We start from the raw sequence: 26,823 nt of genomic DNA on the forward strand, positions 1-26,823 counted from the left end.
TTAAGGAAGATTTAGAAAATATAGACAAGATAAAGGAAAAAAAAATATTCACCATGTCATAGTTTGCTGTTTCACTTTTTTAAAGAATTGAAAATCAATTTAGTTGGACTTCAGAAAGTGTAGATGTATCCCTGGGGATTTCCTGGTCTAACCACAGGGTTCTTCCCATTATAAGAGATAAAGTTTAATAATGGCATTGTTTGTTTTTCAGTTTCAGCCAGAAATGTCCCAGGGAAAGATGACAGAAACTCCTCCACACTGTTTGTTTTGTTGTCATTTTGGTAAAATTTGTTTAGGGAGCCACTCCCCTCAGAAATCTTAAAATTAATCTTTTATTTAGCCTATTGATTTTCCCACAGTGAAGCACGAATACTTTTTATTAATATATATTATATTATAATACCTCTATTCTGTTCAGGTTAATTTTAAGTCATCTTTGGGCTTTCTGAAATCTTCAAGCAATTTCTTTTAAGAATACTTACATAGGTAGCTAATATTTCAGCTCTGAACACTTTAAAGTTTGACTAAAAATATGTATCAGTTGCTTTTATGAATAGAACAAGAATTTGTCTCTAACTAAATTACTGGATCATAGCCTTTAACTTCACAAGGTTCCATAATGACAAAAAAAAATATATATATATATAGAGAGAGAGAGAGACTTGGGACTCTTTAAAATTTGTTAATTAAGAAATTTGCATGATGTATTTAAGGATGAACTTACTTTAATTTTGCTTTCCTCTCTATACCCATTTTTTTTAAGCATACAGCTTTTTTCCAGTTATGTTGATCATATCTTTTGATTCACTTCTGTTATTTTCAGTTCTCTCTTAGAACATCTAACTGTCTTTATATAATGTTGATTTTTAAAAAGTAAAGTGGTACAAGTATACGATTAAATACTCAAATAGAACGAAAGGACATTAAAAATTAGCAGTTCGCTGCCCCTCACCTCCCTCCATCCTTTTCTATGCATGGTTCTATACACATTTAACTCTTTTTGCTATAAATTCTATTACTGCACTCCATGTGTTAAAATAATATTTTTATACTGCTATTTATTGACATATCCACTTGAAATAATGACATTTTGAAGAGCTGTGTTTGAGGCTGTTGGCACCATCCTTTCCATTTTCTGTCTTCCAAAAACTTTTGGTTGTATCAACAGCGTTTACATCATTATGATTATATAAGTATTAGTCATTACTGAGCCAAAGGATATAATATTATTTTCACTAGTATATTATCTTTAGTTTGTCTTAGAGCTGGTAATTGCTTTTTGTTTTGCTTGGTTTTCTTTGTGTCTAAAACAATCATTTACTAAATAAATGGCTCAACAGAGCTGGGAAATGCTTAGTAATAAAATTTCCCTAAACATTCAAAGATACCATATAGTCTGTAGTTCGATTAGTTATTCTTCTTGGAAACTGCCTGCTCCCATACTTCTAACCTCATGCTCTGTTATGGGCTCTTGCTCTTCCAGTCTACTCTACACCCGCTGCCATGGAGCTTCTTAATGAATGTTCCACATTGAACTCCCAGTTTCCTGGACCATGTCTACCTCTCTCTTTAATTTATTCTGCTGAAATGTGACCTCCAGTTACCTCCCGGAGAAGGGGGAAGGGAAGTAGGTAGTAAACTCCTGAATTATTAGCTGTCTGAAAATACCTTTATTTCACCCTTACCACTTGACTGGTAGTTTGGGTAAGAAAAGAGAACAAGTCTGAAAATCATTTTCCCTGTGAAGTTGGAAGGCAGCATTTCTTGGTCTTTCAGTGTCCAGTCTGGCCAATGAAAATTCCAAATGCTATTATGATTCCCTTTCCTTTGTGTTTTGTTATTTGTTTTTGCATTATTTTCTGGAAGGTTTTAGTCTCTTTTATGCCTCTTGTTTTGAAATTTTCATTTAAGTCATTAGCCTTGTCACTCTGAGAAATTTTCATATGCATAATTAACTTCTCTCTAGGTTTTTCAGTTCTTTATTTTGGAGGGGGCAGAAGGGTGAAATTTCACAATTGTTGGATTTTGGATTGTTAAGATAGATTTTCAAAGATTATCATAGTAGTTTATTTTATCTTTTCCATGTTCTTTTCTGAGGGATTTACTTGGCTTTATCTAATAACACCTCTAATTTTGCATTTCAATTATATTTTCATTTAAAAGTCTATTTCTTATTATCTTTCTTTCCTAATGGCAGTTATGCTTGTTTATCTGTGTTCTAATATTTATTATTCATTAATTTTTCTGTTATTTTTAGCTGAATACATTTCTTTTTTTAATCCTTTTTTTAATTTAAATTCAAATAACTAACACATATTATTCATTTCAGAGGTATAGGTCTGTGATTCATAAGTCTTATATCATACCCAGTACTCATGTGTACAACACATACACTTCCCAGTGTCCATCACCCAGTTACCCTGTCCCTCCACCCCTCTCCCCTTGAGCAAACCTCAGTTAGTTTCATATGGTTTAGAGTCTCTTGTGGTTTGTCTCCTTCTCTGGTTTCTTCTTGTTTCATTTCTTTCCTTCTCTTCCCCTGTGAGCGTCTGCCTTATTTCTTAAATTCCACATATCTGTCAGATCATATGATAATTGTCATTCTCTGATTGACATATTTCACTTAGCATAATACCTTCTATTTCTATCCATGTCATTGCAAATGGCAAGGTTTTATTTTATTTTTTTTTAAGATTTTATTTATTTATTTGACAGACAGAGATCACAAGTAGGCAGAGAGGCAGGCAGAGAGAGAGGAGGAAGCAGGTTCCCTGCTGAGCAGAGAGCCCGATGGGGGCTCAATCCCAGGATCCTGGGATCATGATCCGAGCTGAAGGCAGTGGCTTTAACCCACTGAGCCACCCAGGCGCCCCAAGGTTTTATTTTTTATGGCTGTATAATATTCTATGTGTGTGAGTGTATGTGCATGTGTGTTTGTGTGTGTGTATATACACCACATCTTCATTATCCATTCATCTGTCAATGGACATCTGGGCTCTTTCCATAGTTTGGCTCTTGTGGACATTGCTGCTATAAATATTGGGGTATAGGTAGCCCTTCAGATCCCTACATTTGTATCAGTAGTGCAGTTCCTAGGTCATCAGGTAGCTCTATTTCCAACTTTTTGAGGAACCTCCATACTGTTTTGCAGATTGGCTGCACCAGCTTGCATTCCCACCAAGAGTGTAAGAGGGTTCCCCTTTCTCCACATCCTCACGAACATCTGTCATTTCCTGATTTGTTAATTTTAGCCATCTGGCTGGTGTAAGCCATCATCATGTTTCTGATTTGTATTTCCCTAATGCCAAGTGATATTGAGCACTTTTTCATGTCTGTTGGTCATTTGGATGTTTTCTTTGGAGAAATGTCTGTTCACGTCTTTGTCCATTTCTTGATTGGATTGTTTGTCCTTTGGGTGTTGACTTTGCTAAGTTCTTTATAGATTTTGGATACCAGCCCTTATCTGATATGTCATATGCAAATATATTCTCTCATTCTATCAGTTTTCTTTTGGTTTGATTGACTATTTCCTTTGCTGTGTAAAAGCTTTTTATCTTGATGAAGTCCCAATAGTTTATATTTGTCTTTGTTTCCCTTGTCTTTGGAGGCGTGTCTAGCAAGAAATTGCTGTGGCTGAGGTAGGAGATGTTGTTACCTGTGTTATCTCTAGGATTATGATGGTTTCCTGTCTCACATTTAGGTTTTCATCCATTTGAGTGTATTTTTGTGTATGGTATAAGGAAATCATCCAGTTTCATTCTTCTGCATGTGGCTGTCCAATTTTCCCAACACTGTTTGTTGAAGAGACTTTTTTTCCCCATGGGATATTCTTCCCTGCCTTATCAAAGATTAGTTGACCATAGAGTTGAGGGTCCATTTCTGGGTTCTCCATTCTGTTCCATTGATCTTTGTGTCTGTTTTTGTGCCAGTACCATACTGTCTTGGTGCTTACAGCTTTGTAATAGAGCTTGAAATCTGGAATTGTGACACCACCAGTTTTGGTTTTCTTTTTCAACATTCCTTTGGGTATTCAGGGTCTTTGCTTTTATCCGTCTTTTAATATTTATTATTCATTAATATTTTAGACACTGAGTCTTCTCTTGATTTTCAATATGTATTATATGTATATAATATTTAAATGAAGTTTTCATCTGTTCTCTATATTTTTTTCTTTTTTTATAGTTTTGTTTTGAATTCCTTTAGCTTCTCCTTTTTACATTGAAAACATTCTTTAAAAACATTTTAATGTTTATTTATTCTTAATGCTTAATTATACTTTAAATAACGTTGATCTGTCCATTCATATTCCAGAGGTACCAAAATGCTCATTAAGGGTGAGTGCTTTGAGGGAAAGCGGTCTTGTTACTTGGGAGATTAGTTACTTTTATACAGAGCAGGAAGAGAGCTAGCCTTTTAATTCAGGGACCACAAAATGCCCTAATAAATAATTCTTTTCTTGGTCTGTAAAGTTATACCCAAGATGATCCCTTTTCTAGCTTCTTGTCCAGGATACAGAGCTGAAGATCTCTACTTCCAATCTAGGCAAGAGAAGGAGAAGTCTCCCAAGAATGTGCAGTTTTTAGACTCCCTTGCATCCTATTTTCACTCCTATGTGCTCTCTTGCTCTGCACAGTGCCCCTGTCACATGGTCTGGCACCTTTCAGAGAACAGAGAGCTGTTGTCCTACCAGTGCAAAAGGATGTGGAGAATGATCCTCTGACTACAGGCATGAGGAAGGGGACCTGGGATGTTCCAAATGCCCTGTGAACAGTCTTCCAACTAATATGTCTTTCCAGTCCTTATCTGCCTCACTTTGTTGGTACCTGGTGCCTCCAGAAGTTAAGCTTATCAAAGGCTTTTGGGCAAATTGCCTCATTTTTTTCATAGTTTACCTACAGCCACCTGGATTGTTACTTTACCCAAGCAAATCACTTATTCCTCTTGTGCTTTCCATCATCCAAATATGTATTAAAATCTTTTGTTTATATTATCTCCTCTTTTGTGTTATTTGTCCTGTGGGTTGATAAAAAAACTTATTTTCTGTAGGGTCATTTCTGGCTTTTACTGCCAACACCTCAGAGTGTTGTGGTTCTGCCCTCTTCATTTTCTTTCATCATGTTCTCTTTTCAAGATACTATGTTCCATTTTCTTAGAAGCCATGTTTTCATACATCATATTAAGATTTCAGAACATTTAAAAAATATCTTTGGGTCTTGATCTCTAACTCTGTCTCATTAGTGTGATACTAATCATACTCCCTTTCTCTTATCTGCAGAAAATTTTAAGGCCCTGCATTGGTCCTTCTGTGTTTAATGTGCTGTTTGAAATCTCTCCTGAAGTCTATGCTATTAAGCTTGTTTGTGCAGTTCTCCACAGCCTTGCCTGCTGAGCCCATGCTACTGAGCTGTGGTGGGACTTTGGACACTATGAAGTGTTTGAGCTCCTTAGAGAGGACATCACCAAAGACCACTGTTCCCAACAATTTCCCTGAGTTTTTTTATTTTTCAAAAAATTTTTCTTAATTTTAATTAAGTTAATTAACACATAGTATATGATCAGTTTCAGGGGTAGAATTTAGTGATACATCAGCTGCATATAACACCCAGTTCTCATTATATCAAGTGCCCTTCTTAATGCCCATCACCCAGTTTCCCCATACCCCTAGTCTCTCCTTTCCAGGAACGTTCAGTTTATTTCCTATAGTTAAGAGTCTCTTATGGTTTGCCTCCCTCTCTGTTTTTATCTTTTTTTAAATTTTTTCTTCCCTTCCTCCATGTTTGTCTGTTTTGTTTCTTATTCAACATATGAGTGAAATCATATGGTATTTGTCTTTCTCTGACTGGCTTGTTCCACTTAGCATAATATACTCTAGCTCCATCCACATAATTACAATTGACAAGGTTTCATTCTTTTTGGTAGCTGAGTAATATTCCATTGTGTGTTTGTGTGTATGTTTACCCCACTTCTTTTTTATTCATTCATCCATTGATGAGTATTGGGACTCTTTCCATGTTTTGGCTATTGTGGACATTGCTACAATAAACATTGGGGTGCACATGCCCCTTTGAATCACTATTTTAGTATTCTTTGGATAAATACTTAGTTGTGCAATTGTTGAGTAATAGGGTGGTTCTATTTTTAACTTTTTGAGGAATCTCCATACTGTTTTCCAGAGTAACTGCACCAATTGCATTCCTACTAGCAATATAAGAGAGTTCCTTTTTCTCCATATCCTCACCAATATATTGTTTCTTGTGTCGTTAATTGTAGCCATTCTGAATGGTGTGAGGTGGCATCTCATTGTGGTTCTGATGAGTTTTCTTCTTTTTCTTCTCTTCTTCTCTTCTCCCTTCCTACTCTTCTTCTGGGATTGTATACAACACTACTGGCCCCCCACTACTTCCTGCCAGATAGTTTTCAGCAATTCATTGTCTCTTTCTGAGACACTTATTTGAAGCACTTATTGATCTTTTTGGGTGTATATCAGACTGATGCTGGAAGACTGTTAGAACAGTACTCACATAATATCACAGATGGCTCACTTTTTCCAAATGTTCAGGTTTATATAGTTACTGCTGTTCTGTGTGCTGGGAGGGAAGAGATAGATGGTAAAGATGTTCCTGTTTCCCTAGTACTGAGATTAACACTAGTGGACCAATGATGACGTTTCAGTGTATGTGAAACTTTATAGTTAGGGGATTTCCAGTGAATGCTGGCAATGGTGATTTTCTGCTTAATTTGCAGTATTATTTCAAATTCTGAAATTATTTCAAATTTCAGTATTATTTCAAATTCATCTTTATGTCTTACGCAATAGTTCTAAGAGGGAAGTCACAGATATTTTTAAGTCTTTTGCAAGACACCATTTTAAATGATAACTTCATATAGTTTTATTTAAATTAAAAATAGTAATGTTATGTACAATAGTGTCATATAGTAACCAAATCTGATAAGCTCTATTCAGTAAGAGTGAAGTCACATTTTGGAGATAGTTGCTAATATGATACAAAAATAATTGGTTGGTAATGCTTACTATGTGTAGGTTCACAACCCTTTCAGGAGCTTCCCTGTGTAATTGAAAACCAGCCCTGTATGCAGAGAACAGGGAGAGACTAAAGAGGCAGACCACTCCAGGTTGGTAGTTAGCAGTTTTTTTTTTTTTTTTAAGATTTTGTTTAGTATTTATTTGACAGACAGAGATCACAAGTAGGCAGAGAGGCAGGCAGAGAGGCAGGCAGAGAGAGAGAGAGAGAGGAGGAAGCAGGCTCCCCGCTGAGCAGAGAGCCTGATGCGGGGCTCGATCCCAGGACCCTGGGATCATGACCCGAGCCAAAAACAGAGGCTTTAACCCACTGAGCCACGCAGGCGCCCCGGTAGTTAGCAGTTTTAAACCTAGCAAAGGGAGCTTACATATGAGATTTCTTGTGGGCAGCAGCAAGATGTATGGATCCCTCCAGTTGCCTCCAAATCTTTAAACCTTATATAGAGGCCCTGACTGGACTCCGTTGTGTATACTCTGCAGGTGTTTTCAACATCACATCACCATCTCAAGGTTATGTCCTTAGCACAGGGGACAAGGCAAGCCGAACTCAGCACAGGGGAGAAGGCAAGCAGAACCTAATTCCTAATTCCTAAGACAGTGGACTGGGACTAGTGTCAGGGTCCAGCTCACAGGTCAATTGGCAGTCATGTCTTTTTTATCATGTTCCCCAATGCTATGTTTCAAGAAGGACATACACAATTATTTCCTGACATTTTGCCTTCTAAATTTTTAAAGTCATGCAAAAGTCCTGCAGCCAAATACCAGTTGCAATGTTTTGTAAAAAGAAAACTCAGTATCTATGAAATTAGGTGGTTAGAAGGAGAAAAGGGACAGATATGGAGAAAACACATTAAATTTTTATTTTTTAATTCCACTAGGGTCTATTTGAGTATACTTTTTAGTTAGCTAAGGTTGTAACTGCTATTACAGGAGAAAGGGAAAATTGAAATGGAGGCAAATTATGTCTCATAAAGATATAGACAAGAAATGCCTAATAGGAAAGCTTTAGCCAATAAAGTATCTCTAAATGTTGTTTTCATTGACCCTGTTAGAATAATAGTACCACTATTATGGTGCATAGCTAAGAGCAGACACCACCTTAGTATAATATTGCATAAGTTATTTAGCATATCTGATTCTCAGTTTTCGCCTTTGTAAAATGCACAACCATAAGTTTGTAATAAGGATTAAATAAAACAATGTTACAACATGTGGTAGCTCTTGGTGCATAGTAAATACTAAAAAATGGGGTAGGTTTTTGTAAAAAAAAATAAATTCTGTGTATTAATATTCTGGTAAGTTTTTCCTTTTTTAAAAGATTTTATTTATTTGAGAGTGAGAGAGAGAGCATGAGTGGGAGCAGAGGAGTAGAGGGAGAAGAAGACTTCCCACAGGAGCAGGGAGCCTGATGCAGGACTTGATCCTAGGACCCCAAGGTCATGTCCTGAGCTGAAGGCAGATGTTTAACTGACTGAGCCACCTAGGTGCCCCTTGATAAATTTTTTCTTTTCATGGATTTCAGTTTGTAGATTTAAATGTGTCTTCCTTTCTTTATTTGGTAGCCCATACTATGTGAATTACCTGTTCTTACTTGCTTACTAGGACTAATAAAAGAAATGCTGTTGTGTTGATTAGACAGCAATGAGCTTTATATCCGTAATTCCAAGAATATTGTGAGTACGTTATAAATATTTGTTGAATTAATACCAAATGTAAGGCCATCCCCTCTTTATTTATTAAAACCGCATGAACTTAACCTGTAGAACAGGTGGTGGCCACTTTCTCATTAAATCCTCAAGTGGCCTTTCTTTATAACCATTTAAACTGAATCACTTTTTCTTAGAGGCCCCGTCTCCAAGTATAACCACACTGCGGGTTAGGTTTTGACGCATAAACTTCATAATGATGGGGATGGGGCACAAACATCCATAACAGGGCAAGTTCACTCAGATTTTCACGTATATTTTCTTATGACAGTGGAGAAGTATAAATTATACATGATTTTTGCTCCCCTAAAGAAGTGGGGTTTTTGTTTACTTTTTTTTAACCTTAGGTGAAAAACAAATAATTAAGCAACAAAAAATAACACTACTCCCCTACTTTCATCAGTATAAGTTTTTCCTGTGTTGCCCTTTTGCAAATTGCCTAGCGTGGCTTGTGATTAAAAATAATAATTAACATTCATTTACTCAATAAATACATATTTTTAATTTTTTTAATTATTTATTTGACAGAGAGAGATCACAGGAGGTAGAGAGGCAGGCAGAGAGAGGGGAAGGGAAGCAGGCTCCCTGCTGAGCTGAGAGCCCGGCAGAGCTCCATCCAAGGACCCCGAGATCATGACCTGAGCCGAAGGCAGAGGGTTAACCCACTGAGCCACCTAGGTGCCCCCTCAATAGATATATTTTAAGTGACTACTGTGGACACCATGCATTTCAATTTATATTTAATATACCACCCAATATGTATCCCAGTATATCCTCAATCAAAATTACTGACAAACCTTATGAAAATTAGAAGAGTCTCAAATAGTTGTCATATTTAATTTTTAATTTAAAATGAACTTTTATTTGTGTCAGCATTAAAAAGCTTTTTTTCTTATGTATAACATGAAGATTCCTAGAGCTATAGTTAGAAACAGTAATTTGATTTGCTTTTCAAAGATGGGGGATAGGTTATAAAACACTTAGTTGAATTGATTCATAATTGTGGAAAACAAATTTTTGTGATAAAAGTGATTGCGTTAAATGGAATCTTTTAGAAACATGTGCATCACAGTATGCCTGCATAATATTTGACCTTTTAATGACCAAGCATATGCTCTGCTCAACTCTTGATAGACTCAGGAGACTGCTTACAATAGAGCTGTCTCTTTTCCTTTTGAGTGTTTTTATGACAGTGCAATATAGAAAGACACCTATTACTTTGATATTTGGACATAAGAGAAAGAGGGATTGGAAATCTTACCCTGTCAATAGTGCAAAAATATTTATAGCTTGGGGGAAGTCAGACGAAGTGTTTAGATAGTGGATGGAGGACTGAGATGTGGAAATAGAGCAAAAATGTTTACACTACAAAAGTCTAGTATGTACGGAACCTTATGTTCTATTTGACTTTACTTCCTCTTCTGTGTTTAGCAGTTTATAGATAATGATAGATAAGGTTTTGAGACTTTCCTCGAAGCCTGACCCTACTGGCAAGTTGTTCATAAAATCCACAGCACACTTTTTCCCAGACATTGAATTGGGGATCAAATCACATTTTAATCTTTTGTTTCTGGAATATTTCCACTGGAGGGTAGAGAACAATTCCATTGTTCTCTTTTGTGACAGCTTTATGTGTTCTGTGGAGGCTGATGAGCAGTAGAATTTCTTTTCTTCTATTTTCTTTTCTTCATATGCCAACTTTTAAAAATTTGTGGTTGAAATATGTGACTTGTCATGTCCAGACACTAATATTATCCTCTTATTGAATGTGGAACTCATCTAGTCATACTTCTTAAATGGATTCTGACCCAAAGGATAAAACAGTCACTTAAGTTCATCTTTTGTGAAGTTCTTATGAACTAGTTGGAATTCAGACCTGCTGAAGGCATTTCACATACATCATCAATTACAAGCACTCATCTTTGTGGTGTAAATGGATATTTGGAAAACCATCTTATGCTGTGATATCTATACATCAATATACTTATATATATATTGTTTCAAGTAATGTGTCAGACTGTGGCACATTGTATGATCAAGGGCTTAAATCTGTGAAACAGCTATAACACAAAGAAATTACTTAGAGCAGGAATAATAAGGAAGATTCACGGAAGACCTACATTATGAGTAAATCCTTAAACAATAGAAATATTTATCCTGAAAGTGAAGCCACAAACAAGTGTAGGAGCAGGACTAATTAGACTATATTTCAGAAACCGTGGGAAGATGGGTCTAATTTTAAATTGTCCAGAGACAGTGCATAGAAAGCACGCTTATCTTTGGTTCACCATTTTATCTCCGATACCCAGCATAAATTAGGTTCCCAAGAGGTATTTGTTGAATGAGAATGGATGTAAATTCAAGTAAGTGAAAAATCCAGAGGTAAAGCTGGGTAGGTCAGGATTATCTTCTGACCACCTTTAGATAAATATTTGACTTTGTAAGGGAGGCTTGTAAGTCATTTCATTCAACTGACCGCTTGCCCTTTTCTACCTGACACCCAGATATACTAGTGACTTGATGTTCAATCCCCTTTTCATCTATAGTCTTACAGCCTCAAGCCGATAATGCCATTTTGCCATGATGAGAATCATGTACAAAGTAGTGTTTTCTCCTATTGAACTTTTGAGTGTGAGAGGTTACTGAAATCTAGAGCTTAGAGCAAAATCCAAAACAGAAGCTGAAAAGACATGAGAAAAAAAAAAAAAAAGTCCTACCAAACAAGATATTTTCTATTGGTCTGTGCTTTATACATCTTCTCCCACAGACGTGCTTAGAAGGCAAATTGTTGCTTCATCAGGAGAGAGCTAGGAAGGCACCCCAGCAGGTCAATAGAAAGATACGGTGAGCTGACTGGTACTTTGACCCCGTCTGACTTTCATACTCAGAACAAGTGTGGAAGTAGGTTTGACATTCTCTGATTCAGGTAAAACAGAGAATAGTATACCTGCCTTAATCTTTGTAAAAGTTTAGAACACACTAGAGGAATATGACTGTAATAGATTTTTAACTGTTCCCTACCTATATTCTGTTCTATTCTATTCTATTCTTTCTATTCTATTTTAATTCTTTCCCCATAGTGTTGTTAGATGCATGGATGGAAAGGATGAACCTTGATCACATTGGCCCTACTTGAAATCCTTCAACATACCCCATGGCCTTCAGTGTAACATTCAGTCATTAGGATAGAGTACAAAATTCATCAGGCATCCCACATTCCCCCTCCTTTTTTTTTTCCTTTAATGAGCATTTATTGAGTGTCTACTGTATGTCTGAACCTGGGCTTATTGCCAGGATCTGACCGTGAATAAGGAATACAGACCTACAGGATCATTTTTCCCCACTTCTTATCCCTAATCTCAAGGATATTTAAATGGACTCTTTTTCCTTTTTGAATAATAATCTTTGTGTCCATCCCTCCTTCTCCTTCCTTTTTTTCGTGATTCATACTTGTCCTTAAAAATCCAGACCCCTGCCCACCTGTCCCTCTCTGGGACCTGCAGGCCAAAGCACATGTTCTTCATTGCCACAGTTGTGTTTTGCTGTCTCATAGCTCTTGGGTGATGTGCTTTTCTCTGAGAGAAAAGCTTTTTCATCTTTATCCCCAGCAACTTGTACAATGCCTGTCACATAGTGGGTACTTAATAAACTTTAAGTTTATCTTAGAGGTTATCCTTTTTATGATCGAATTTTGTTTTTCAGATGATTACTTTGATGATGTGGATTTTATTCATTCCTGCGACTAACATTTCTTGAGAATCTGCTACGTGTCAGTCATTACGTTAGGCGCATTTCACTCTCCATTTCTTCAGCGATAATGGTGTTGAAGAAATACCAGCTCAGATGTGATGTTGTCAGTCTTATATCTTAGCAGAAATCTTCTCAGACTCAGATCCACATGACTCCAGAACCCGTGCTCTTTTTCTAATGCCCTGCATTTTCATCTGAGGTGCAGCATAATATCCTGTACATTCTATGTAGCAACTAAGAATATCCTGCGGTTGAAATTCTGTCCTAATAAACTCTGTAAGACCTTCAAGTTCCCTTGTCACTTGATTATAATGAGCATGTTGTTAAAAATCCCTCTTACAGTCAGGATCTGAATGTAATAGAACAGAATCTTAGGACTTTTTTTGTTTGTTTTTTAATAAATAATCAGATGGAAAAACAAAATCAGGTTTTGCAGCCAGTGGAGGGAGGAAAAAGGGGCAGTGTTCTCTCAGCCCTTCTCTAAGCTCCTGGATCGAATGTACCAGGAGCTGGTTTGTTGAGAAGCAGTTTTGTTTCTCTCTTCAATCACTCTATTAATGAGGGTCTGTGGGGAAAGATTTCTTTTCCTGTTTCATGTCCCTGTAATAAATTTTATATAAATGCAGGAGCTTCTTGATCTGTGTGTGTTGTGGAAACAAGAATGAATGAGGAGGGGCTGAGGCAAACATAGAACAGAGTTAAGCTATGGCTAATTTTTATCAATGTTTGTGCAGCAGATTAGAGATGGCTATAAATTCTTTGACATTCTTCTCCATAGAAAATTAGGTTTATTTCTCCTTCCCCTGAATTTGAGCAGACACTCATTGCTTTGACCCAATTTGACGTAGTAGAAGGGATACACTGTTGATTTCCCAGTCCTTAAAACATTGATAGTTGCTACTTTTTGGGTCTTCACTCTTGAAACTCTAATCTTTCATGTGAGAAGTACAACATGGTGGCCATGTAAAGAGCATGCCAACATGGAGGAGAAAGGGGCCCACTGAGCCTGGTCTTCTAGAGTTCCTTTCAAGGAGCCACCTCTAAGACCAGACTAGCCACCAGCTGAATACCACTGAGTGACAGCAAGTGATGCTACATTCATCTGGGAGCAGAAGAATCTTCCAGATGAAACTTTTCTGAATTCTTCAACTGTATTAATCCACTAAAGTTTGGGGTAGTTTACTGGCAATAATAGGCTACTAGAGTAGTTTGTACATAGTCCTCAATTAACAATTACTTCAAGCAATTCCACATCTACTGTAGGACTCATTGAAGCTGACTGGATATATTGTGCTTTCCTTTTCTTTGATGGTTACCATACTAGCTAAAGGGTAAGATATGGGTTACTCATGTATTTAAATATATATATATCTTTAATTAATGATAATCTTCCATATTTATTTACCACATGGAATTTTCCAAACCACATTGTCTCTGGGTATTATCTCTAGGTTTGTGTTGTCTCTAGGTATTCTTATCAGATGTATATCATGGTTGTTTGCCAAGTATAGTTTATGCCATCTTGCAGATGGTGAAGCTGAGGCTCAGGGGTCTGGTTACCTCTCTATGGTCACACAGTTAAGCTTCTCAGAGCATGCTGTGTTTTCCCTTTGCATAATTCTGAATCTAATTACTTCTAAGATAATTATCTGTTTAAGAACCATCCTACCAATGAGACTCTAAGCTCCAAGCAGTCAGCAAACTTTTCTCATTCACCGTTCTATGCTTAGAACTTAGTCCAGTGCCTGGCAGAGAAAATGCTCACTTAGTATTAGTTGAATGAATAAGTTAAAGGAGAATGACAGAGCTTTGACTAAAATTTAGGTTTCCTGATTCAGAAGTGCAGTCTCTTTCCATTATAGCAATGAGTGATGAAAGGGCATGAGCCCTCCCCCCACCATGTTCACTTTTACAGAAGAGCATGTCTTTGTTCAGAAAATAATGGTTTTTGAAAATTTTTCCTGTTAATTATGATATGCCTCCTGTTGAGAACTAAAACACAATCCTACTATTTTTCCTCTTAATCACATGTTATGATATATGAAGAAAATGCTCTGGAAAAATACAGTGGTTTTATCCTTGGAAAGAAAACACCTGAAAGCTAAGGGTCTAGTTTCATGATTAGGTGAATACAAGATTGGGGGCAGAGAGAGAATGTGAGTTAACAAGTCATCAGTGACATGAGGAGACAGTCATTTTAGGAATTTCAGCACTTCTTAGCTAATGGGTACTGGAACTCTCATAAAGGGAACTCAGTAAGTTGCTTCCACCATTGCTTTTCTAAATGCTCCTGAACTCTAAAAGGCCCTTCAACTAAATAAGGGTCCTAACAGTTGGTAATGAATGATCTTTAGGAACTGCCTGTAGGCCAGTACAGTGGGGGAATAAGGAGCTGCCTCCTAAGATCCCTTTTCTTGCCTTTTGTGCTTCTCAGCGTTCCCAGCCAATTGAGAAATGGGAACAACTGGCCAACAATTCAGGGACAGAGTTCCATGAACCTTGTGTTTCTGGCTAACTCAACTCACACATGGGTTTCTGGATTTGAGTGTCTGGAATGGATGTGGTTCCATATCTGTACCCTATAGATATAGCTCATTAGTCTGGAGTAGGCTAAAGGAATACTGATACCTTAACATAACTGGAATAATTTTTCTCTAATGTCTTACACTAACAGCAGCTGCTGCTTTCTGGAGTCAAAACTAGACCCTCCAGTGAAGGGAGGAAGGGGAGCAGGGAGAGAGAGAGAGAGAGAAAGAGAGAGAGTGAATGGAGGGATGAAGTAGAAAAAAGGGAAAGGAAAAAGAAGAGAAATTGGAGAGAGGAGAGGGAGAGAAAGATCAGGAGGGAGACTGACCTTAGATCTAAGAAAAATAACTTCCTGACAATGTATGTGTATATATTCACACACCTCAATGAAAACACTATTGGATTAAAGTTACATGTAAAATACGGGCTTTAAGAAGCTTGACTAGTTCTAGTAGACAACTGATGGTATATCAGATACCAAACACCAAATTACAAGATAGACATTGGTACATAGATTATCTCAACTGTAACTAAAGAAGAAGATAGAAGAATCATAGCATCCTGAGGTTGTTTGTGAACTGTGTTCTGTGCCTGTTGGTTCTAAGTGAAATGCTACTCCTCCAGAGAAGTTATACTGGAATCGTAAGAATGGTTCCTAGACATAAAGGGATGGTTTAAATCTATGTTACATAACTTCCTTATTAAGTTTGGGAAGTGTGCAACCTTTTAAAGATGTTTATTTTTCATTCCAAAGTTAACTATGAGCAGTATTTGGGGAAAAGCTAAAAATACTAAAATTCGCTAAAAATACACCAAAGTTCATCTTCAATAACAGATTTTGTTAACACTTTGGACTATCTCCTATTTTTTGTTGTATTGAACAAAAATAATCTTACTAAAGCAACATTCTATAAGAGATACAGCTTATCTGTTTTGTCCTATTCTAGGCAAATTGCTCTTGTTTGCAGTGGTCCTATGGAGTATAGCAAGCCAATAACTCTATATAACTCTATATCCACTTTAAAGGCTACTTCAATGTGGAACTTTAAAAAAAAGAAAAGAATCTGGGCGCGTGGGTGGCTCAGTGGGTTAAGCCTCTGCCTTCGGCTTAGGTCATGATCTCAGGGTCATGGGATGGAGCCCCACATCGGGCTCTCTGCTCAGCAGGGAGCCTGCTTCCCCCTCTCTCTGTCTGCCTCTCTGCGTGCTTGTAATCTCTGTCAAATAAATAAATAAATAAAATCTTTTAAAAAAAGAAAAGAATCTATTGTGAATGATTGGACATAGACCTTGTAATGATCTTTGTGTGATTTATTATGAAAATTATATTGGTACACATATATTTTATAAATTATTAGTGTGTAAAAGAGTCTGCTATAAACTTTTTATTCCTCACCACCAAAGAACATGTAGAAAAATGTTATGAGCTGTGGCTAAGAAAGTAATCATTGTTATAATCCATTCTGGATTTTTATTCCTCCAAATTTTACTAACCCTCCTTGACACATTTTACACCATTTGTTTACTATGCTGGTTTATGATGTGATGTACACTTTTATTTTAAAACATTTGAGATCCTTAATTAATCTTTGAGCACCTTATAATCAAAGTTACTCAAAGGAGACTTTAATTAATTAGTGTGCTTCCTCTTCGACATTTTGTAGACGCTGTGTATTGCTTTACACACCCTGGCAAGATCTCCTCTACCTATTTAATGGGGTAGCTTCCCCTCTCACCTCTGTGCTCTCTACTTGTTGCCATTTTATTTTCTTCTCAATCTGCATTTCTTTTGTATATCAGGGAAAGTGGACGTTTTAGATGTTTTATAGCAGAATGAATAATCTCCTTGTTAGGATTTGAGATGCCTTGTGGGTGCGTGATATAATATGCATAGGCTATTGCCCCACTCCAGCCCATCCTGTCCAGTCTGCAGCAGCTTAGTGAAGTGTTACTGCTTGAGTTTTTATATGGTATAATTTTTTAAGGATTGCTTTGTATTTTGTACATCATAATGTAATTATGACTATATAACATCTTTCATTCCTCTTTACACATAACGTTTTATTATGCTCTAAACATTTTTGTACTTCCCAAAAACTTAGAATGAACCAAAGGTATGTTATATTGACTTTTTTCCTTTTAAAGTTAACATAAATCCATTTAAAAAATTGCCAAAAAATTGCCAAAGAAAGCAAAATTCCAACACTATTTTTTTTAAGATCTTATTTATTTATTTATTTATTTATTTGAGAGAGAGAAAGTGTTTAAGCAGAGGGAAGGATGGAGGTAGAGAACTGAGCAGACGCTGCACTGCGTGTAGAATCTGATGCAGAGTTTGATCCCATGACCTCAAGATCATGACCTGAGCCATAATCAAGAGTTGGATGCCCAACTGACTGGGCCACCCAGGCCCTCAAACACTATCTTTTTTTTTTTAAAGAGTTTATTTATTTATTTGACAGATATCACAAGTAGGCAGAGAGGCAGGCAGAGAGAGAGGAGGAAGCAGGCTCCCCGCTGAGCAGAGAGCCCAATGTGGGGCTTGATTCCAGGACCCTGAGATCATGACCTGAGCTGAAGGCAGAGGCTTAATCCACTGAGCCACCCAGGCAACCTTGTTTTTATATTTTATTTCAGTATAAATATAAAACACTTCTAATAAACTTTGAGAGGTTCAACTACACATTCTTAAAAACCACTTGCACAGTTAAAGTGGAAAGGTTTATAATTTCAAAGAGAAATTTCCAGAAGCGAGATTAGTAGGTCTAAGGCTGTGAATGATCTTACAGCTTTTGATGCTTTTTGCCAATTTTATTTTTCAAAGTGGTTGAACTGACTTGCACTGTCACCAACAATACATGTGTATAGAAGTTCCATTTAAACTTTGTCATCATTTGATATCACTATCAATTTCAGTTTTACCCCAGCTACCAAGTTTCTTCTTTATTTAATTTGAAATCATTGGCAAAGATTTGAATGTTTGAAGCCCTTATAACTTTGAACACTTTTTTAGAAAGTGTGTTTGGGATGTGCTGAGATCTGTTTATTATAACACACTCTTGTTTAAGTTAGTTTAGGATTATAATAAAATAATGTTTCCCCTTTTGAATGAAAATTGCTAAACATATTATCTCCAATATTAAAATTAAAAAATAATCTAAGATTTTAGCAGAAAGAAGTTCAGAAGGCAGTTGTCCAGTCTGGAGGTAGAGGCTAGGAGCTGACATCTTCACATTCACCTGTGCCGGAATGTTCTCACTCTTGCATGAGTTCGGCCTTCATCGTGGCAGACCACCAACATACCAACACAACCCTGAAGTTCAGGTGAGCATGCCCCAAATCCCTTCTCTTAGATTGTTTTAACACAACTAAGAAGAACAGAAAGGAATGAATTTGAGAGGCAGTTTAGCATTTCTGCTAATTTTTTTTTAAGCTGTACATGAGGAAGGCATAACATTCAAATATAGACAAAAAGTATAAAATATAAAGTAAAGCTTGCCCCAACACAGTTTTCCTTTTCAGAAATAGGCAGTGTTACTTCTTTATGCATTTGCAAGCAGTTTCTGCTCCCATTTCTCTCACTCTACACAGATGATGGTATTCTGTCTGGCTACTTGGAAATGATCAAAAGCTTTGGCCTTAGCAGGAACTTTATAAATAGCAGAGCCAGACTCAAAACTATGTGACCTTCAGAAAAAGAAATTTCATCTCTATGAAGTTTAATTTTTTTTTCATTTGTGAAAATGGAGAAAATGATTACCTTGAAGGATTGCTTACCTCAAAAAAAAAAATAGATCACTAATACAATGACTGGAGCATAGATGGTTCAATAAATGATAATTATTGAATGTATCATTATTAAATGTATTATTGCTATTTTTATTGGTTCTATTACTGAGAGATTGAAAACAGAACTGATTAGAGAAAATTCTAAAAGTATAAACAAAGAGAACTATTCTCAGTGAGGAATCTTGTTCTAAATGTCAGAGGAATCCAGGAAGAGGTTTAGTTGACTCTGAATCCCTGTACATGTTGGGAACTTCTCTTTGGTTCTTATTCAGGTTTCTTTCCTCTCATAGTGAGGACATCCCACAGCATCTCCTCCTAGGATGAAATTTTAAAAACCCCTGGTTTAAATTCTCCAATCTCTTAGCTTCTTTTCTCTCAGGTTATGTTAGAGAAACTTACTGAATTTATTGAGTTTAATTTAAGTCTTCCTGATCTAAGATTTAGTTGTACTTATCACTCTGGGCATTAGTAATGAAAAATTGCTTCTGGGAAACTCCCCAGGAAAAGAAGTGATTATGAGAATGATAACCATACTTTGTTCATACAAGGCCCATGAGAAGAAGCTCCATGAGGGTAGAAAATGTGTTTTGTGTCACAAGTCATGTCTGGTGATTAGCAAAGTGCTTACATAGAATATGGACTTAGTAAGTGATTACATATTAATGTGTTTCTAGCTTACAAAACAACGGACACTTTCACTCCAAAGTGATTATGGCTGGCCTGTGTCCTAATTCTTCTGCCTACTAAACACCCATGGTCCTTTAAGTGTTCTTAGGACATGGTTATCTCCTACCTTTTTAGTCCCTGTCCTCTAGATGTTTGTTACCCAGACTAATTAAGGAACAAAGAGAAAGAGCATTGTACCCAACAACAACAAACAAACAAGTCAAAGGAAACTCCAAAAGTCTTGCATTCTGTCCAGAGAGGATGCATTAGTTTTCTCCCCTGTTCTCATTGTTTGCATTCACTGTTTACACTAGATTTTTCAGTTGTAGGACACTTTCTTCAGGTAAGGAAATCAGATGTAGAAATCTTCTCTGTTAGTGTTGATTGACTCATTTATTCTTCAACATCAATAATTGCCTATTTTCCCCTACACTCCCTGCCACTCCCTTAACCCTGCCCCCCACCCCAAAAGAGACAGAGACAGAGACAAAACTGAAGAATGTTCATTCTCTTCTGGAAATCTCATTTGTTTTGTTTTATTTGATTTTTGTTTTTTCAGTAGGGGAAAAATTGGGGGCAAACATAAATAACATCTTTAAGAAGTTAAACTGCTTTTAAAAATTAATTATGTGAGCTCTAACAACAGTGATGAATCTGTGCAGATTAAGCTGATAAAATCTTTTTCTCTCTCTCTCCTCTCTTTCTTCTTCTAAGTTACTTCTTATTGGGCCATTCTCTTATTTTTAAATCCTATCATGGGCAGAATATTCTTACTCCAATTGGTGACCATGGCACTAGTCTTTCTACATTTTCTGCATAAAAATGTAATTGCCTTTTATAAAGCATGTCAGAAGAAAACATGTAATGTAAATATATAGGTAAAGACTTAAGTTGGAATACTATTCATAAGTAGGAAGTAACTCAGCAAATTAGTCAGTTAGGATCATCCTAGTGTTTCTGTTGTGATGGGTAATGAAGGATAGCAATTTAACTTCTGTTTTTACCCTAATTGTCATTAATGGAGTGATTGATACACAGTGATACCAGAAATGTTGCAATTGATTTTTATTTACATTTTTTTCAAGAATATTATCTCAGATAAGTAGTAATTACTGGAATAAAAAAACCTCTTTATTACAAGAGGCTAAGTAATATTGTTACTAATAGGAGGACACTTCCAATTAATGCACTAATATTTCTCCTTTCCAATCTTAAAACTCAGCTCCTCCCTAGTTGTTTTTTTTTTTTAACATTGCCAATTTTTTTAACATTAAAAATAAAAGTAATTCTTTTGTATGAAAACAAATGTCTATATTATATATAAATACAAGAATATCTCTCCTGTGGAGTGAGTCTAAATTCTGTAGACAGTGTTCTGGAACATGCTGAAGCCTCCTTTGTCTGTTTGCCACCTTTCCACACTGTTAGGGCAGGGGTGTGGGAGAGGAAGAGGTGAAGGAGGCAGTGGTAAGGAAGCCATAGAGCACCTAATTTAGCATCCACTTGTGAGCACATAGTTTCAGATGAGCAGACATGAATGTACAGGCACAGAATGTTTGAAATTATGACAGTGATTGAAAATTTGAAACCTAAGTCATGTAGGTTTTCTTCTTTACCTTTATGATTTTCTGTAAAAAAATCTGTAACCATTAAATGAAACAAATAGCACATTAAGTTTCGTTTGCTTAAGTAATTATTTTAATGGTAAATAAGTCTGCTTAATGAGTATCCCTTTACTAATCAAATGTTGCATATGCTAAAGAAGAAAAGGTAGTTGTATGCTCAATATTATATCTTGTTTATTCAATAATTATTAATTCCTAAAGCCTTATCTATTTTAAGTGTGCTTTGGTATGAGGTGGGACATACAAATAAATATAGCTCAGGCCGTATATTGGGCTACCAGGGGCAGTAAGGCAGATTAATAGAAGGGATCTTGGTCAGAAGGAGTAGCAATTTCCTCATTGACTTCGAGTGCGTTTCATAGGAATAAAGATTATGTAAATTAAAAACAAGTCTCTACTTTTACTATCAGTTTGTTTTATTAGAATAGAGGCAAAATAAGGAATATCCTGGAGCTGACAAGTAGTCCTAAGGGACAGAATGAAAGAGTCATTTGTGTTTCAGACAAATTCCTTGGTCTGGAATGGCTGTGAAGACTGATGATGTTAACACCGGTGTTCAGCATGTATTGGTGAATGGGTGTCACCTAAGGGAGGGGTGTGTGAGCAGCTGACAGCATGAAGGAGGGGATTTAAGTGAGTCATTGGAGAGCGGCGCTCGATGTTAGAAAACGCTGTGATTCTTCTCTGATCCTTGTGAACCTACTTTGCCTCTCAGTTTCTGAATAGTTGCAGACAATCCTAAAGAACCTCAATCACATTTATTTTTTGCCTTCATTCACATTTTATGTAATAGCTGCTACCTTTAGAAAATGGTGCAGAAAAATAAAATAAGTACTCATGAACCCAAGAATCCAAGAACCTAAGGACAAGAATTTGACCTCTAAATGTTGAAGCTACTTTTGTTTGTTGTTCCTTAATCCCATCCTACTGCTGTTTTTGTCTGAGTAACTATTATGTCCTTTTTTTCCACAGATTTTTACAAATATTTATAGTTTTGCCACATATTTGTTTTAGTGTTTGTCTTATTTTGATTTCTTGGGATGTATAAAAATCTATCACACTACAATCTATATTTTTGACTTATATTGTTGCCCATATCTGAGTATATTTATTTTTAGCACTGTATAATATTTATAAAGTGATGACCTATTCTCTTTGTATGTACATTTGAGTTGGCTATGGTTATTTTCATTTATTGATTGATTGCTATTACCATGCTGCTATAAATATGCTCCTAAGATGTAAACTCTACCCAAGCAGGGATGTTTGTCTATTGATTTTTTTTTTTAACCTAAAGAGGTGCCTGCTTTATAATGAGTGTTCAGTAATGCTTGTCATTGTTGGGCGGAAAAAAACAAAAAATATTGTGTGTGATGTCTAATGGTGTCTGTGCAAGGGTATCCTGTTTGAAATTTTACTCACATATACCTCAATAGAATTTTGAAAATCTGAGTCTCTTCATACTTTTTTTAAGTGGATATCTAATTTTTTTAACAACTACTTAAGAGATAAGTTACAATTGCAAATTATAAATGCTGTTATTTCTGGTATAGTTGTATATCGGCATTTTAAATTTAGACTGTAGTATCATTTTTTAAAATAGGTCCAATGGAATCCAAATGCTATTGCGATCTTTTACCCATTATCATTTACTTATAAAATGCAGATAAAAAGTTTTTTTTAAGAAATTTTATATTTTTTCTCCTAAACTCATATTTCCATTTCACTGTTTCACATTATTTTATCATAATGTGATATGTATTTGCACTTAGAATTTTTTTATTGCCCACCCTATTATATTTAGCAACAAAGTTGTGTATATAAACCTGATTTTTAGCAAATTTCATGTCCTTTTAAGACTCTTTTAAGTGTGAATTTTTTTCTGACTTTAGTTTTCATGACAAGTGTTATTAGTACACAGTTGGTTAAAGCTATTTCAAAAATAGTTATTGAACATAAAGTAAAACTTTGGAAGTACATCTCTTTAGATGAATGGGACTATCATTTTTCTATCTGTTCCTCGTTCTTAGATGATTATCACTGACTACTAGAATGAAGGAGGATTCAGTGGAAATCCACAGTAAGAGAAGATATTTATTAGGCCATCAGTATGTACAGTATTTACATAAAGTGTTGCAAGGATCATCACTATACATTATGTATAGTAAAATCTGCTTTCTATTCTCATAGGAAGGAATCAAGTACAGAAGTGGCTGGTAAGTGCCAGAAAGGATATTTATTACTAAGTAAAAAAAACCAAAAAACCAAATCCCATTTGTGTCCATTGATATTTTTTTTTAATGCAGGGAAATGTTTTTCCTATGAATAATAAAGGTTCCAGAAAATATAAACACTTTTTACCTCTTCTATATGTTCCATTTTTTTCAAAGATGAAATTCTGAGATGTTTGGAATAACATAAACATTTTTGATTTTTTAATTCTTTGAAGTCATGTAAAATATCCAATTGAAATACAGTCCTAGACAAAGGGCATAAGATTTAGGGCACATTGTTTTATAGTTCTGTGGTACTTTAAAAAACATTCTGGGGGCGCCTGGGTGGCTCAGTGGGTTAAGCCGCTGCCTTCGGCTCAGGTCATGATCTCAGGGTCCTGGGATCGAGTCCCGCATCGGGCTCTATGCTCAGCAGGGAGCCTGCTTCCCTCTCTCTCTCTGCCTGCCTCTCCATCTACTTGTGATTTCTCTCTGTCAAATAAATATATTAAAAATCTTTTAAAAAATAAATAAAAAATAAAAAACATTCTGGATATATTAATTCTATCTATATATTAATTCTGTGATAGACTGATAAGGCATGCATCCTTATCTCATGCTTATTGCTATCATTTGTATTTCTTACCCTCACCCTGATTTGTTTTCCTGTCATGGATGAGGGCTCTCTCTTCCTCACGTACAGTGTCTTCTTCCACAATTGCAAAGCATGGGAAAGTGAGGCTACTAAGTGACAATTGTCATTTTCTATAACCCACCCTGCAATATATAAGTATTCTCTGCACCCTAATATGATGTGTGTGTGTGTGTGTGTGTGTGTGTGTGTCGGGGTATTTCTAATGCACACGTTGTCCTAAATAGAAATACATTTCTACAGAAGATTAGGAAAGATACAAAGCCATACAACCCACAAAGCGTTGCTGATGTATCATCATTTAAGGAGAGTTCTCTGTCACTAATATTTTGGATTGTTTGTTTATTTGGCTTCCTTCAGTTTTGCTTTGTTTGGGATATTGCATCTTTATGAAATTGAAGATGACTGAGGAGTATTTCTTTTCACAAAATGGAGAAAAGGATGATTTTATGAAAGTGATTGTCATGACATTTGAAGCCTCTATTACAGATATATTCTCAGACAGAAAGATTCAGAAATCATACATTGCATATGGAAGCTGAGAGTCTGAAGTTTATTCCCTTAAATGTATCTGCACCTATGAAAGACTCCTCATGTACTCCAGGGTTATGCATGCCTGATTTGAAGACTTTTGATAAATACCTGGAAATAAATTGCTTAGTCATGGGATATGCCCTTTCCCCCTTTCCAAGATAACTGCCAGTTTGTTTATGTAAATAATTGTCCAAATTAACACCAACCAGATGGTATAAGAATTCTCATTTTCTCCCTATCTTTCCCAATACTTATTACCAGATTGGTTAGTTTTTAGGCACTCTAATAGATATAAAATATTATACCTTGTTATTAAATAGAATTTTCTGATTACTAAAGTACTAAAGAGATTGAACATTTTCCCTTAAGTTTATTTGCCATTCATTATTCTTCTTCTATGCAAAGCCAATATATACCCTTTTGCCTATTTGGTAGTGGAATGTTGTCTTTTGTTATTATTTCATAGAATTTACTTATATATTCTGGTTTATATATATACTTATATATTCTTTTTTTTTCTTTTATGATTAACACTTGGAATTTGTTGAAAAATTCTTTTCTGCCTAAAGTTTGTAATATATCTTCCTCTTAAAATTTTTGTAAAAGTTTTAAACTTTCTGATTTCACCTTTAAATGAAAACTCCATCTGGAGTTTTTGTCTGTGGTTTGAAGTAGAGGTTTGAGTTTAGTTCTTCCCATCAGTGACCAGAACTGTTTGCTGTTTAGTGCACTTCTTGCCTAATGATCTGCTGTGCTGTCTCTATTATATCTCAAGTTTCATGTATGCACAAATCTGTGCCTGGACTTTCTTGTTTTTTGTTTGTTTTCCTTTAGCCACTTTCTATCCCTTTGCAATACCACACTCTTTACTACTATAGTATAAGAAGTCTGGATATCTATGGCAGATTAGAGAGGACAGCACACTTTTGACACATTTCCCATCAGACAGTAGGGTCTGTTCTCCTCTAATAGAAGCTGTTCTGCTCTTTGCTTTGACCAGTGGAATATAGCTCCAGAGCTGGGGAGATAACTGACAGTTTTTAGTGTGGTTCAAGGATTGTTGTGCTGCCAAGAAGGAAGTCTAACTGCCCTGCTGGAGATGCCATATGGTGAGAACTTTATGAGTACATGGAAAGGGAGAGGGGAACAGCTAAAATCCACGGTACTGGCTGGTACCAGGCATTTGAGTGAAGCTGATTTGGACTATCCAGACCAATTAGCATCTGGCTGAGTACCATTGAATGATCCCTATAGATACGACATGAAGTAAAATAAATAAATAAATAATAAGATAAACTAAAATAATAACCTAGCTGTGATAGCTTCCTGATATGTCCAGCTGGGCTGGCTGGGCTACCATCCCCTTTTATTCTGTCAAGTACTAATTTAGGTGCTGCTGCAAAAGGATTTTACAGATGTGGTTAAAACCACTAATGAGTTGACTTTAAGTAAGGGTAGTTATCCTGGTAGGCCTAACTTAATTTGTTGGGTTCCCTTAAATGCACACCTGTATGCTTCTTGAGGGAGAGAAGAAATTCTGCTTTCAGATAGCATTTTCTGCCTTTGTCCATAGAATTCAGACCTCCATATAATCTTTCCTTCCTGATTTTCTCCCATACAGACTTACTTAGACAGCCCCCAGAATTAAGTAGGCCCATTCTTGAAATAAATAAATTTTTATAATCAATCTTACTGATTTTACTTCCTGATTGAGCTTTTACTGATATACTTGGCAAGTCTTGCCCACATTCCTGATCCATAAAATCATGAGATTAATTAAATATTTGTTTTAAGCCACTAAAATTTGGGATACTTTGCTACAAAGCAGTAGATAGCCAAAACAATATTAAAAAGGGCAACTAACTTCCTCCTTCCCTCCCTCTTCCTTCTCTCCTCTCCTCTCCTCTTCTCTTTCTTATAGCTTGGTTATTCTTAGTTATGATTTTTGTTTTTCCATACAAATTTTAAAATCAACTTTTACAGTGACTTTACTAACTCTTGCTATCTTGAGGGGAATTGTATTGCATCTAAAGATCAATTTTAGGGAAGTGACATCATTATGGTACTGTATCTTTCTATCCATTTATTTTTTTTTCATTTATTTCTTTAATGTTCTTTTTTTTAGAAAAGATTTTATTTATTTATTTGACTGAAAGAAAGAGATCACAAGTAGGCAGAACAGCAGGCAGAAAGAAAGGGGGAAGCAGAGAGCAGAGAGCCAGATGCAAGGCTTGATCCCAGGACCCTGAGATCATGATCTGAGCTAAAGGCAGAGGCTTAACCCACTGAGCCACCCAGGCACCCCTCTTTGATGTTTTTC

This window comes from Neovison vison, chromosome 6 (assembly GCF_020171115.1).
Source record: "Neovison vison isolate M4711 chromosome 6, ASM_NN_V1, whole genome shotgun sequence".
NCBI lineage: Eukaryota > Metazoa > Chordata > Mammalia > Carnivora > Mustelidae > Neogale > Neogale vison.